This window comes from Corythoichthys intestinalis, chromosome 10, assembly GCF_030265065.1.
Source record: "Corythoichthys intestinalis isolate RoL2023-P3 chromosome 10, ASM3026506v1, whole genome shotgun sequence".
NCBI lineage: Eukaryota > Metazoa > Chordata > Actinopteri > Syngnathiformes > Syngnathidae > Corythoichthys > Corythoichthys intestinalis.
The window spans coordinates 29,874,264-29,889,594 of NC_080404.1; the positions used below are offsets into that span (position 1 = coordinate 29,874,264).

General features: G+C 38.9%; 1 protein-coding gene across 3 annotated transcripts in view; it reads left to right on the plus strand.

Moving 5' to 3' along the window:
- Nucleotides 1-15,331, plus strand: part of chrm3a (cholinergic receptor, muscarinic 3a) — a 145,310-nt gene that overhangs the window by 40,196 nt on the left and 89,783 nt on the right. For all 3 annotated transcript variants that reach the window (XM_057848659.1, XM_057848657.1, XM_057848658.1), the window contains one exon: nucleotides 10,927-11,041. The gene's annotated coding sequence lies outside the window, so the exon portion shown is untranslated. The remainder of the gene's footprint in view (nucleotides 1-10,926; nucleotides 11,042-15,331) is intronic.

A 15,331-nucleotide genomic window follows, 5' to 3' on the forward strand; every position in this document is an offset into this window, starting at 1 on the left:
CGAGCACTTTACGTTATCCTTTTTCAAGTTGCCTTTGGTCAGCCATTTTCAAAGCAAATCGATGGGTAAAGTTACATCCAATAATCTCCCAGAAGTAGGAATAGCAACTAAAGTCAATGGATTTATTGGTTTAGAGACGCAAACGCGTCATGTTTTTCAGTAGCATGCTTAGGTCTGAAGATTAAGCAAATGATTTGAGGCTAGCAAGACCTTTTTCTGTTTAAATGCACAAAGCAATGTCCTTGAAGGAAAGTTTGGATGACTTATTGCAGAAGAACTTAACCAAGTTTGTTCAGTATTAGCTGGTACAAAAATTGTGAGTCAACCGATCCGCTATTAAGTTCAGTGAAATCATTCTGACCAAACATTGTTGAATTGACAAATACTCATCTTTTAGCAAGATGAGCAACCTCAATGTTTTGTTGCGCCTGCATGCGTTTGCAACGGCGTGTATAAAGAGGACTGTCAGCCCTGCCCACTGAAAAGATGTTTGGAAATTTAGGCGAGCATCTTTTTGCCTCAGGCCAACGCATGTCCGTGTCTTTCCACAGCTCATCACAGCTGGGCCAGCACTGGCTCTTGTGCCAGTTTGAACAATGCATCGGTCTATCTCTGTCCTTTGATAAAATTTAAGCATGTGTTATTGTTTTTCCCCATGTGTGGCAAATAAAATAAACACCAGGGGACAAGGATGTTATTTGCACACGATGACACATTTAGCTCATAACTTCCTGTTTGTTCACGAGAGCGGCAGTCATCTTTAAAACCTCTTTATGGTGGTACTGTTCATCCCTTTGTTTCTTCCACCGCAAATCAAACCTCAGAGCCTCATGCCTACTCGTGGGCTGTCCACTCACATAGAGAGCGCTGCTAATTGAGTTTTTGGACAGCAAGCTCAGTCCCATTCACTCAGCGCGAGATAAAAGATGGGCGTTAAGGCATCAAAGGGGCCACGGTCCCAATCTTGACCCTTTCGCTCTCTCACTTGGCTAAATGAGATCAGGCTGGCACGGTGGGGTCACTTTGGCACCCGGGGTTAATGATGTGGATAGAGCTTTCTCATCTCTTTATCATTTCTAATTCAAGATCCCAGATGATTTGCACTTTGCTGTTTATTTCAAGCACAATGATTTGACTGAGGTTCCCTCATCCATTGACACTGAACAACCCATCGCTGAACAACCCAGACGGGATATGGATACACACTTGCCTACACAAAAAAAGAGTGTGAAGTGTCACAGAGTGAGTGTAGAGAACATTCCAGAAATCATTTTACTACGCTTCTGCTGCTTCTTTTTCATCTTTTGCTCTTGCTGTGAGAGCACAGAAGAAAAAAATGTAAGAGGTGCACCTGATCCAATTCAACTTGCCTATCATAACTCTATACAGTATAGACGATATATACCTAAGCATTTATCGTGTGGGCACTCATCTTGACCTCATTAAGTTCTGTGTACGTTTGCGTTTGTGTGCCTTTCAGTCATTATAACCGGCTGTGAGTCATCTGCTATGATGACAAAGTCTTTTTTTTTTTCTTACTGGCTTGTCATTAAGTGTAGATGTAGCGTGAGGCCAGCAGGTATTCTGCAGCTTAACGAGCCATTTATTGCCTCTGCTTGTGTCGCTTCAAGGATGATTGCTATCAAAGCTATCATCACTTCATGAAATTCATGTCAGGATGCCCTACCTGCACACACATTATGACACATTACTGTATACACTCACAATCAAACATTCTTTAGATAGGTTATAATGCTGATACTGTTGGAGATGCTGATTTATTACAGTATAGACTGTGTAAAACTGCATTGTTTAAAAAGATGTTTCAGATTTGTACATCCACATTTTCAGAATGGGGGAGCTAAAAGATGACTTGTTGTTTCAAACAATTTATGGACTTATGATGGAAATTTACAGTGTTCTGTCAACATTATTTTTCAATGCGTCTCAATGTGGAGTTATCTTTTTAATGCATTCACTTGCGAGTATGCAAAATGTGTAAAGACAGTGATACCTGACAGAGCTCAATTGTCTATAATGCGATAAACATGCATGAGTTGATGATTCCTCTAATGAATCTTTCACATGCAAAACAAAAGTAATGAGGCGTGGCCTTGAACCTACCAGCGCGTTTATTCATTCAGTCTCATGTTTTGTCTGATTTGTGTACATGAGCTGATTGAATTGAATGAGAGGTGAATTGAAGACAAAAACCCTTTGAATATATTTTGCCGTACCAAGAGCGTAGATTTGCATAGGGACGGTAGGGGCAAAAAACTACCAACTTTTCAGGATGCTCAAATTGTCCCCACTAACTTTAAGCAACCTCATTTGCATTATATAATGACTTCAGTTATATAGGTCATTTAGATTGTCTTTCCATATGTTGTATAGAATTGACCCTCCCATTATTAAGTGAATTATTCCCATTATGTTCATTGTATTGTTGATTGGCTGATGACTAGAACCACTCTTACCCCCCCACCAACACAAACGCACACACACAACCTAGACTGAAATACATGTCTACATGCCGCCTCCTCCGCCCCCTTCGAAGAGGAGGGATATTAGAAGCCCTTTTTGGCCACTACCACCAGTAACAGCAGCCACTGTAAGTAATGTAAAAAGACGTCAATGTTGTGGACAGTGGGGAACACGCCACTAATTCTGCTGCTGACAGTCCGACCTGCATCAGAGTTAGCATAGCATTAAACTTTGTGAACTTGCCAACCTACAAAACTCGAGTACACTGTAAAAACACACCTTCTTAAAGCGAGTTAAATTCTCTAGTTTTCAGTGTAATTCTACTACAAATAAGTGACAATATCTGCCAGTGCTTCAAGTAAATTTGACTCAGATTTCTTTAAATAAGAAAAATAGCTAGCTGAAAGTAAGATTGACAGACTTATATATGGTCTAATTTGCAGTGTGTTTTCTACTATGATCGTTAATTGAAGTGTGAAAATTGTAGTGAACTCTGCTGGAAACTATTGAACCAGCAAAACGTGAGCAAGAGTGAGAGATGTCCCAGGAGATGTCCCAGGACCCGGTCTGTGTTTCACAGGAAAGTGTTGAAAGTCAAAAAAACAAATGCTGCTGCTTTTCTTCTTGTAAACGGCTGGGTTTAGAAGGAAAGAAGGCTAGAGCATGTTGTGACTTTACACTTTTGAAACCAAATACCAAATACCTATTAGTGTACTCATTCATTCATTAAAATGGTATTCATTTATTTTCTACTTTATTGAGAATTTTTTCCCCATTATTGCTCAACCCACTGATGCACTTTAGAGATGAAAATAAGGGAAAAGAAGATGAAAAACACAACCAATTGAAGCAAGGTATTACTCTTGTGGTGAAGGACAATGTAGGCTAACATGTAGTTCCATGTACAGGTTAAGTAGTAACCCCGCCCCAAAAAAAAAAAAAAAAAACAATCACTGTAATTTAATGATTTTAACTTTTTTCATTTTTACATAGGAAACACATCGGCATATTCGTGGGAAATTTAGCTCTGGCCCCCGTTCACCTAATCTGTTTGGTCTAATAATGTCCTGTCCCCAGCAACAAATGTACATGCATGTTTGCCTTTATAGCATCCCCACCAATGTTGAGACCAAACCTACGCTCTTGTGCCGTACATATGGGAAACCAGATGGAGTGTGTGTTCCTTTTTTCTTGTTTCATCTAATGGTTACATAAGGAAATGGAATGTGTGAGTTCTTCACATCATTTGATGTATTTTTTTAGTGTCTTTTCTTCAAGATGATGCCAGCACAGTTGTAAAAATAACTCTGTAAATTAATGCAGTGGTGCCTTTGAGATACAAGTGACCCGACTGTGAAATATGCATGGCTTCAGTAGATTTTTTGCTTTGACTGAAAATTAAGATATCTGCACTAATTTTCAGTTAAACTTAACACAAGCATACGTTTGGCAGCATGTGAACACACCTTCCAAAAAACAAAAGAGCATCAAGCTGCTTATTGACACAGTTAAGTTGACCATATAACATAAAAAAAAAAAAAAAACAGACTCAAAAACTCACTGTCACTGTCACCTAACAAACAGTAACTCAATACAAAAAATACTACATATTGTATTTTTAGTTGGGCTGTCAAACGATTACATTTTTTTAATCTAGTTAATCACAGCTTAAAAAAATAATTAATTGTAGTTAATCGCAATTCAAACCATCTCTAAAAAATGCCATATTTTTGTGTAAAATATTGTTGGAATGGAAAGATAAGACACAAGACGGACATAAACATTCAATATACTGTACGTAAGTACTGTATTTGTTTATTATAACAATAAATCCACAAGATGGCATTAACAATATTAGCATTCTTTCTGTTAACGGGATCCACAGATAGAAAGACTTGTAGTTCTTAAAAGATAAATTTGAGTACAAGTTGTAGTAATTTTATATCAAAACCACTCTTAATGTTTTCGTTTTAATAAAATTTGTAAAATATTCAATCAAAAAATAAACCAGTAGCCTGCCATTGTTGACGTCGCCGATCGGGACATCACATGGGCTCCCTGCCGTTCTTTCACAGTGTCTTTAACTACGTGAGGTGGTGATTGAAATACGCCACAAAGTGTCAATGGCGAGTTTTAAATTAATTAGAGATCTAGCGAAGGCAAAGTCTGAGTAAGTTTTATGTGTATTTTGCATAGCTATTTTAATTGGGAATGCCAGTTCCCTTTGAATTGAGCACTTTTCTTTTTGTGAACATTAATTTTTTGAGAGAGAGGAAGATTATTTTTGTTGTGCGTTCACTAAATGATACCGTAGCCACTTAACTGTTCTGCCCTAATGCATGATGGGAATTTGGGCAACCATGACTGTCAGTGGTGGCTGCAAATGGTATACAGTATGTTCTGCGTTGTGTTCAATTAAGCGTGTTAAGAAAAAGATCGTCTCCTGTGATAGAAATATTATTTTTGTTGTGCTTTCATTTAATGACACTGCAGCGACTTAACTATTTCGCCCAAATGCATGATGGGAAGTTGGACAACCATGACTGTCAGTGGTGGCTGCAAATGGTATGCAGTATGTTCTCCGTTGTGTTTAATTAAGCATGGTAGGGAAATATCGTCGCCTGTCATTCTTCCCTACGTCGTTTGCCATATTACTTATATTTGTTGTGAAAGAGGTCACAAAGCCTAAGCCAATAAAAGGCGCGGTCCAATGAACGCATGTGTCCACTTGCATAAACTGTTTGTGGCAACGCATGAACAGGTCATTCCATGCATGCGTTAATTGCGTCAAATATTTTAGCGTGATTAATTAAAAAAATAATAATAACCGCCCATTAACGCGATAAATTTGACAGCACTAATTTTTAGATGTTCCAAGTGCAACATAAAAAGTCCCATTCGTACCTATCCAATCTACTCCATCCCCACAAATACTTCTGTATCGTATCTTTTCTCCATTCCACAACCATGTATCTGTCTCCTTCCATCCTGAACTTCGAGGGTTGCAGGTCTAAAATTCTGGAGATTCCTCTCTGCATTCCTTCAAAACTGACATGAAATCAAATCTGTTCAAACTAGCCACTTTAATTGTATTTTTGCACTTTTCAGAGTGGATTCGTTGAAATTGTGAATTGTGTTTTAATGCGCTAAGTTCACATGTAACGATATGAGTGCATTTTGGTTTCATACTGAAATTTACATGTAAAATGAATATCCTAAACTCTTGGTGAGCAGTGTATGGACTTTTAGGTCTCACCCATCAGGGCCTGTCACGGTGTCAGCCACTCTTCCATCTGTTCCCTCCAATCAATTGGCTTTCATTACCTGCCAAGTGCTCCACCTCCACTCGCAACAGCTCATTTAGCAGGAAGTGTCGCATGATGAGATGATAAGATGTAGTTACGGTTCGCTGTCCAGAATCCTAAAACAATTGACCAAAAAAAAGTGAAAATTAAATTAAGCTTGTCCAGGGGAAGTTTATATTTTGCCAGGAGTGATGTCACACTTATACAGCATACACAGTAAATTGCACCATTGTGTGCTACCGTTTGCAAGAAGCAAATGTTACTCCCACTTCAGCAAACACTATCGGTTCCTTTATTGCTCCTTCGTAAGTGTTTAATCTGAGTTTATATTTCAGGATTGGCGCCTTTCGAATCTGTCTGTCCGTCTTGTGCATTTGTTTTATTAGTGTACTACCCCTTTGTGTTTTCTCTGTCTGTGGGATCATCCTTTTGAATTCTATTTTTATGTTTTTCCTATGCAGAAAAAGGCAAAAAGGCTTGCTGAAAGAAACTGAAATATGGTGCCTTTGATATGCTGGAAAGCTATGGTTTTTTTTCTGTTCTTTTTTTCCCTCCCTCCTCATAAATAATTGTGAAGCCAGAGTTGTCTCACTGGGTGGAATGGCTGCAGCATCTATTGGAAACAGCAGTTCTTGTCACTTGCATCTATTAATGTCACAACCAGTAGCAAGGTTTGTTTAATCGGGCTAATCAAGTCCTGTTTGTAGTGTACAGCTCGTTCAGTCCCCTTAACATAAATCCACTTGCCATTGAAGCATATCCACTGGTTTCAGAGTGACTGGTTCATTGCAGTGTGCTATATGCCGTATCATTCTCCTAAGTCTCCACGTTGCCGCTTCAGTCCATTTCTTTCTTTCCCACAGTCTCCTCTGGGATAAGAGTGATGAGAAGGAACTAGAGGAGCCACCCATTATCCTCCATTGTTGTTTCTCTATGTGTCTAGCCTAAACAGATACAGTGGTACCTCTACATACAAAGTTAATTTGTTCTAGGACCTTTTTTGTAAGTCCAAATAGTTGTATGTCGAGCAGGATTTTCCTATAAGAATACGTTATATCATATTGGCCCGACGGTGTTTTTTGCATTGAAATAAGAGGGGGTCATCTTATATTCACGGTCTCGACGTTATACCCATTCACGACACTAGATGGCGCCAGATATCATTGAAGCGATGTTCTGTCATGACATATCTCAGCTACTCTCAAGTTTAACCAGTTTGCATTATTTTATTACAATGTTTTTCCTTATTCAGATTTGTTTCAAGACTACAGTTACAGTTAGACTTCACTTTGATAGTTAATGCAGTTATTGCAATTGTGTTGTTTTATCACAATAGATTAGTTTATTTACATTTCAAAAACTAGAAGCCATTCATTTACGAATATGATTGCACTTTAGTTTACATATTTAACTGTTCAGATATTAAGAATTGATTGAGGCAAAATAACATGCTTTTTCTCTCAAATATATTGTTATCATTTATTTCGGATGTAATATAATTATTTTCTGTATAAAAATTAATTTGGTGGTCAAAAAGTCTTTTTTCAAACTTGAGTCTTGAAAAAGAGGGCGTCGTCTTATAATCAGGGCCGTCTTATATTCAGGCCAATACGGTAATTACATTAATTTGTTCCACACCACAAATACCGACACTAAATCTTTAGTAAATACTGCTGCTACTATTGCAAATAGCAATTACACAGAGCAAAACAAATAAATTATGAATAAAAATCATAATAATAATACAATAATAGTAATAATAGTTACAATTCCTGTAATAATGTAATGAATCGGGTTCTAATGTGGCGGTTCAATGAACGATCCATCATGAATGGTTTGTGTTCGCCCAAAATATGAAGATGACCGTCAAGGCGCTTATTCTAGTGGCTGTGAGCGGCATTCATAATCTCGTTTATTGTCAAGTACTGGTGTTGTGCAGCAAAGAACATACGCGGCTGCTGCGGTATATGCGATGTCAACTTTTTTTTTTTTTTATGCACCTCACTATCAAACACAGAACCATGATTTCCCCCATCCCCCATATTTCATCCCATTGGCTGTGTGAACCCGTAAGACATTCATGAGTTCAGAATTAGAGCCTTTCCGACAAAACTGCAGATAAAGCCATAGGCTAAAAACACTATTAAAAAACAAACAAACAAACCTTGATAGCGGGAAACTATCCAACCTGGCCACTCAAGCTACTGTACCTGAGACTGTCACGGCTGTGTTGTTTTAGAAAATATGGCAGCTTTAGCTTCCGAAGGTTTTATGGCGGCGAATAACCATTCATTTACAGTTGGGCTTTATTTAGCATCTTTGGATAATATTTAAACAAGGTCCATCATAAACATACTTCTGCAATTTGAATAGATAAATAATAATAAATAAATGCTTAACGGAACGGGGAAGAAGAGAGAGAACTTTCCTTCGTGTGCGCCCATGACCAAAATTTAGTACCTAATCCCTTTATTTATGGAAAGTTTTTAGTGTTTACTTTGGAATCGCTGCGTTCGCGGCCGTTATGTGCATGTGCAGAACCTCAAAGTTGCAATTTCTGATGCGGTACAAAATCTGACAGAACACTGGCCCAGTATCAACATCAAAGTAAGTTTTACTAACAGGTCAGTACCAACGCAGATTTGAAATTAAATCTGAAGATTAATCTGACACAGTTTCTGTGTTAAGTGGATGAAATAATTGCTCTCTGTGGTTCTAACTATGAACTGAACAGTTCATTTTAAAACCTGTGTACTGCAATTTGAACTAGTTCATGCAGAAAATGAGCTTTCCTAACACTGCTAATGTGGCTTGGATTCTTGTAGTGTTCAATTCCTGAATCTCCACTTTTCTCATTTGATAAAATGTCTGATCACTTGAGGTTTACTTTGAATGGATCCTAGGAGAGTGGGATATCAATGTAAAATCAGAAAAAAATGGGAAGATCATTTAGTAAATTTTACACGGTGAGGTGGAGACCTGGCGGTGCACACTCATTCGCCCACCGTTCTGTTGACTGAAGAAAGCCTTGAGCCTGCTTTAATATGCGCCATGTCAGCAAGTTTGCTTTTTTTTTTTTTTTTTTTTTTTTTTTTACATTGGACTGTTTCATAATGAATGCAATGCAATGAATGCGTGCCTGCAAACTCCTTGAGGACCTGCAACGGCCTTCGCAAAAACGAGCCTACCTACTCGTCAAAGTATTCAAAACGGCACTAATGGGCTCCAACTCAAGAACAGAATGTCCTTGAAATCAATATCAATGGTTTTAGATCTCAATAGGTCCACTTTTGTCTATTTTAGTTTTCTTGGTTTTTTTTTTTTTTTCTTTTTTTTTTTTAAATGTATATATATATTTTTTTTAACCAGTCCTGTTCAGCTGCTTGACACGGAGAATGGAGATGTGAGAGCCCGATTGTTTTGAACAGTTTTAATGTATCACATGGGTAGGGTTGCCACCTTTCAGAAATAAGAAATATGGGATGCCGCCCTCGCGCCCAGAGCTGTACAGGCAGAGAAAAAAAGGCACATCCCCAAAACTCCTAAAATGCACAGAAATGTATCTATTCATTTATATTCTGTATTAGTTCAATATGGAATGCAACATTTAATTCCCAATTTCTGGTTTTCAGTTCTTTTTTCTGTTCTTTCTGTTCCCTATTTTAAGGGACAGGTGGCAACCCTACACATGGGAGTATGACATATATCCATTGTGATCATTAAACATTCCTCTTTTATTTTGGAAAAAGGAAAAAGCGGTGAACAGGAAGGGGTAATAGGGGAACTGAAGAAAAGGGGGAGAGAGATAAAAGGCACAAACAACAACAAGTACATTAAACGCCTACTCTAATGAACTATGAATATGTTGGTGCTATCGTTAGCTAGTTGTATTTCCGGTTGACACCATGTGGGGGGACCTGATAACCAAGAAAAGGGGGGGGGGGGGGGGGGTCCCGATGTAGTGAGTTTGCTGAATGTAAAGAAATAAACTTTTAAAATTTACAATGATATAATGCTGTGTCTAAAAAAATCTGTGATCCAATTTGATAGCATTTTGAACTGTGGAGGTAAAAACAAAAAATTAGTACATGAATAGATCTGGCAAACAATAACATGTTTTTTTTCTCAGTATTTGCTCCAAGACTGAAGTTTATGGAACGACCTTCCTTTTCTTCCTCCCATATACAGTACTTATTTCTATTGCTTATTCTTAATGAGCAACTGTACTCCATTTTGATCCCTTCCAAGACAACTGACATTCCTTGGTATCATGGGAAGTGAAATGTGGTCAAAATGTAGCGGAAGCAAAAGTGGTAAAACTCCATGTTGTTAATGAAAGATTTCTGGGTGGGGGATGAAGTAGACTATGCTGGAATAATTAAACACGGTTGGGTGCCAAAGTGATAAATGTCAGGCTTCGTCCCATCTGACAAGCAATGTTTGCATCATTGACCTTTCGTGACTCAATTTGTAGTTTGAAAATGAGATGCTTGTGCTCACTTGTTGGCGTGACCTCAAGGTGTTTTGATCTCCTTGATTGTTCTTACACCGTTTCAGGCTTCACCCACGGCCACCTTTCTCCCATTATTCTTGTTTTTTTTTGTTTTTTTTTTAAACATAAATCCATCCTGATAATTGAAACTTCCGTTTTTCAAAAGTGCCTATCTTTTGTCCATTATGTTGTCTTTTTGTCCTCGCAAGACTTGAGCTTAATGAGCTGTCTTTTTGTGCGCTTCCGTTGCCCCCCCATCCTCCCACCCTCCATCACTGGCTCCATCCAGCAGTGTGCAACTCTAGTCTACGACTATATAAGGCATGAACACTTCCCAAGACATAAAGACATGCCATTCTTTCCTTTGACACATATTATCCAGCCTAGAGCACTCGTTACTCTAGTCAAGAACAACCTTGATTAAATCACATTGCACAAATAAAGAAAGTGGTGCATGGCTAGGCGCAAACGGAGACGTTTGGGAGTGACGTACTTGGACTGCATATTAAGGACATTATGTTGCTTTTAGCCCTTGTTTTTAATTTATTTTTTTTTTGTTTTTTTGTTTTTTTTGTGCGTATTTCCAAATTTAGTCACGTTGTTTTTTCATCTTCTCCTTTTCTTCACTCCCTGTCTGCCACATAGACGTCATGATCCATTGCAAGGATCATCATCTTGCCCCCCCAGCAGACAACAGAGACGCAGAAAGGCATCCAGCTGAAAGGTGACCTCCAGACACTTCACCTCCCCAAAATGTTTGGTAAGTTGAGCCTGTTCAGTCTCTTCACCATGATGACATGACCGATGTGAACCGACAACACGTGTGAAAGGATCCAACTCCAAGCTTTCTAAAAAAAGAAAAAGAATAATAAAAAAAAAAAAATTCAGAGTAATTTCCCCACCAACTAAATGACTGTGTGTACCACAGCTTCTGCCAAATATGCAATGCTGCAAAACAATTTGAATGCATTTAATTAGGTGTGTAAAAAACAGATTTTACGCAAGGGTTATACAGGAGGTGCAGAACATAAACATAATGGGCTTTATTCCATCATAAATTAGATAGGCCAACAGTATTTTGTTGTAAGCAGGGGTTAATTTGTGCCGGAATATGCCGAAACATGTTCCGGCACCTCTTGATTTTGGCCTCCCTGTGTTCCGGGACTTATTTGGCGCGATCCGTTACCTCTCGTGTTTAGAACATAATAATAATGTAAAAACGTTTTTTGATAATGTATCAAATAAAATAAAAATATGCATACATTAATTTACAGAAATAATCCCAAGAATTGTATGTTGTTTATAGAAAAAAAAAAAAACTAACGTCATTTGAAAGAGTCGGAGATTTGATGATGACAAATCACGCCACTCCCCGACACTGATAAAAAAAAACTTCAGCGGCATCTGGGGAGCAAGCAGCCAGGATTAAACATTATTTCAACATGCCAAAAAGACAATTGAATTTACAGGGTTTTTGTCCAAAAAAAGGAAGCTGCAAAACCAGTCAAAAAAGCAACAACCGGTGAACAGGGCAGCTGCAACGATCAGGCTAACGGTGAGAAGCAGGTGCAGCAGGAGGCAAGCGCCGCAGACATAGGCGGATCTACTATTCAGGCGAAGTAGGCGATCGCCTTAGGCCCCCAACCAGCTGCCCTTGCCCCAACGAGCAAGGGCTTGGGCCACCGGAGCCAGCAACACCCCCAGCTATTCGTCACGTATAACTATGTCAGCATACCAAACAAACAAATAACAAAACAAAAAAGAAAGCCATTTGAATACTGCATTTATATGACCCCCCCTCCCACACACACACACACACACACACACACACACACGCACTACAATGGACTGTTCCACGACTGAGTATCAGTCGCTTAGCTTCATTTAGTGTTGTTTTGCTTAGCTCCGTTTAGCATTGCTTAGCTCTGCTTCGCTGTTCGTTAGCTTCACTTAGCTCTCCCGCGTTTTTCACGCCACTAAGCTCGCTATATTTAGAGCTCACTTGCTACTTTGCACGTTGGCTATCATTTATTTCGAACACATGAGCGAACGTGCCATCCATGAGAGCCAAAGTGCAGTGAGTGAGAAGTTGAGAACAGGCCACTAATGCCTCTTTTAACTTTCTTCTTCTTCACGCCGAGCATAAAATACACGACAGCACACCCTGTGGCGAAACAATGCAGTACAGTTGCAATCAGTCATCCAATAACACTCAACAGCTGGTTAACATCTAACGAAATTTTTTTTAAATCTGTTGGTGACACCACAAGCAATGATGAAGAATGTTTTTTTACGGAGTGTAAAACTTTCAGTGAGCGGTTTAGCGAACGTGCCTCCGGTGAACATTTCAAAATAAAAACAAGTCATGTTTGTCAAATAAATAACAATTTCTGGAGTTAATCCCACATACTTCAGAATGAATATTTTAATATGTTGAATAAATACTACAGAATACAGATCCTACACTAAGAATAGCTTTCAAATGACACTCTTTATGACAAATTTGATTAGCAACGAATAATTATTATAATTATGATACTACTATTATATATAGTAGTATACTATAATAATAATGCTAGAATTTTTTTTTAAAGAATTGTTTTGAATAATTTTGGAAAGACAAAGTGAGTGTTCTGAATCTATTTACTTTCCATTCTTTTGCACTAGTAAATGCTATCAGCATTTAACCTCATTGTTTATTTGTGGTTAATTATTGTTATTTACATGATTATGTGTATTTTATTAAAGAATTTAAGTGTTCCAAAATGGTTTTGTGAATTAATAAGCGTCAACAAAAATTTCATTACTAAATTAGTAAAAAAAAAAAAAAAAAAAAAAAAAAAAAAGTAAATTATTAGATTAGTCGACTAATCGTAAAACTAGTCGGCTGACAAATCAGGAGAAAATTTGTCTTTTAGGACAGCCCTAGTGTACCGGAACATATTTCCTCCACACCCTTCTCACCTTTTTAACCCCTGACACAAGAAAAAGGCCCCTGGATATGTTCGCCTTAGGCCCCAAAATTGCCAAGTCCGCCACTGGCCGCAGCAGCTAGCCAGGTTCACGGACAGCCAGCCAAGCAGGAGGCTACTACCGTGGCAGCAGCTGGTCAGGATCAGTTCCACCAGGATTCGGGACCAGCTACAGCGCCAGCAGTCAGCCAGGTGGACCACCAACAGCCAGAACAACAGGCCTGTACCCTGGCATCAGCTAGCCCGGTCAAGTAGCCGGAGCGAAAGGCGGGAACCGCTACATCAGCTCGCTCAAAGGAAGATCCAGAAGGAGAGGAGAGTGCACTAAGCGGAGAAGAAAGTGAGACGTCCTCCAGCGACGGGGTTTGGACAGCAGCCCAGTTCAAGGTGAAGCAGAATTACTACCCCTGGCTTCTTATGGGAAATTCGGGTTTGGGTTCCACAATTTGTAAGGCGGTGGGAACTTTGGGGCCAGATAACAAACTTTCCCAGCATTATTTCGTTGTTTAAATCCATTGACCCGACCCAACCCGACCCCGGACTAAGCAGAAGATAATGGATGGATGGATGGATGGATGGATGGATGGATGGATGGATGGATGGATGGATGGATGGATGGATGGATGGATGGATGGATGGATGGATAAATCCATTGATGATGATCATGAAAACTTGTGTTTTTTCCTGCCAACTCGAAGAAATTAAATGTCAAATCCATTGTACGCCTGAAAGAACAAACACACATATATAAAATATATAATTGTTTATTGAATATGCATCTTAGTCTTGTTTAACTGGTAGAATTCGTTTCAAAAGACAGGCTTTAATTTGTTATCGTTATGCACAGTCATCATCACGCAAAACCCAACCTTTTTCCAAGCAGTGCTCTGTCCAGGTCTGACTAAAGCATCACATCCCTGCATTTCCTCCTCACAAATAAAACATAGTACAATTTCAGGGGGATTTCAGACTGGAGTGGAGCCTACGAATAAACATAATATTTTCGGGGGGGTTTCGGGCTCGGGCCTATGAAAAGAACATAAAATTTAGTTTCGTTTTTCGGGCTCGGGCCTGCAAATCAAGATAATTGATCAGCCTCGGGCCGGTCGGTCTTTAATACCCGCGTGCCGGGTCGGGTCGGGCTGGATTTTTTAGGCCCGATCTTTCCTCTACACACAACACAGAGTGTAGTGAGGGTCAGGAGAAAAAAGGCTGCGTTCAGTGTTACCGGACCGGACCGATAAATGTGGTTATGTGGGCAATTGCCAGTGCTGTGCAGAGAAAAGCCAAAATAATTGTAAATTGTTGTCATAACATTTATACCATGGATATTATCTGAAATTGAGGTTTGTAAGTCCCACAGTATGGCAAGTGGGCATTTGCCTGTTGTTTTAGACACCAGTTTTTGCCTGTGTTCTGGGACCTGTGCGTGTCTAGTCATCCCTGCGCTGTCATATGTACTTTGCATTCCGGCACCTTATGATTTACAAATTAAGCACTGGTTGTAAGTACAAGTATCTTGTAAACGTATCCAAAATCCAATTTAACATGAACTCATTGGCTGCCATTAATGGCAATAGATGTCCAGTCAATTTGAACTGAGAGGGATGGCAGTGATCATCATCATATTTCAAATGGATTGGACATTATTGCCATGAGTGACAGTGATTGAGTTAGACTCCAGGATTTATGTAACAATAATCTGACACTACATCAGGAAAAAGCATTAATTTGGGACTGATTTAATCTGCCTATTTCATATACATTTTAATGATATTTTGTTTAAGATGAAATGGTCAGTTTCCAAGATTACTTTGGTCAATATAATTAAAATTCATCTGCATTTATCAAGGCAAAAAAGAAGTAGGTATTCTTTTTCTCTGTCAGGAACTTTTACAACACACGGCTCAAAAAAATAAAGTTCACTGTAGTGCTGACTAGGCAGGATTTTCCCACAAGAGGTGTGAAAATGGAACATGAATTCATTTTTTTAAATTTTCAAATGAAATGTGTGAAGTGCAAGTCCCTTGTGAAATAGTGTGATAGTTGTGGGGAGCGGAGAAAGATATGGGAGTTTA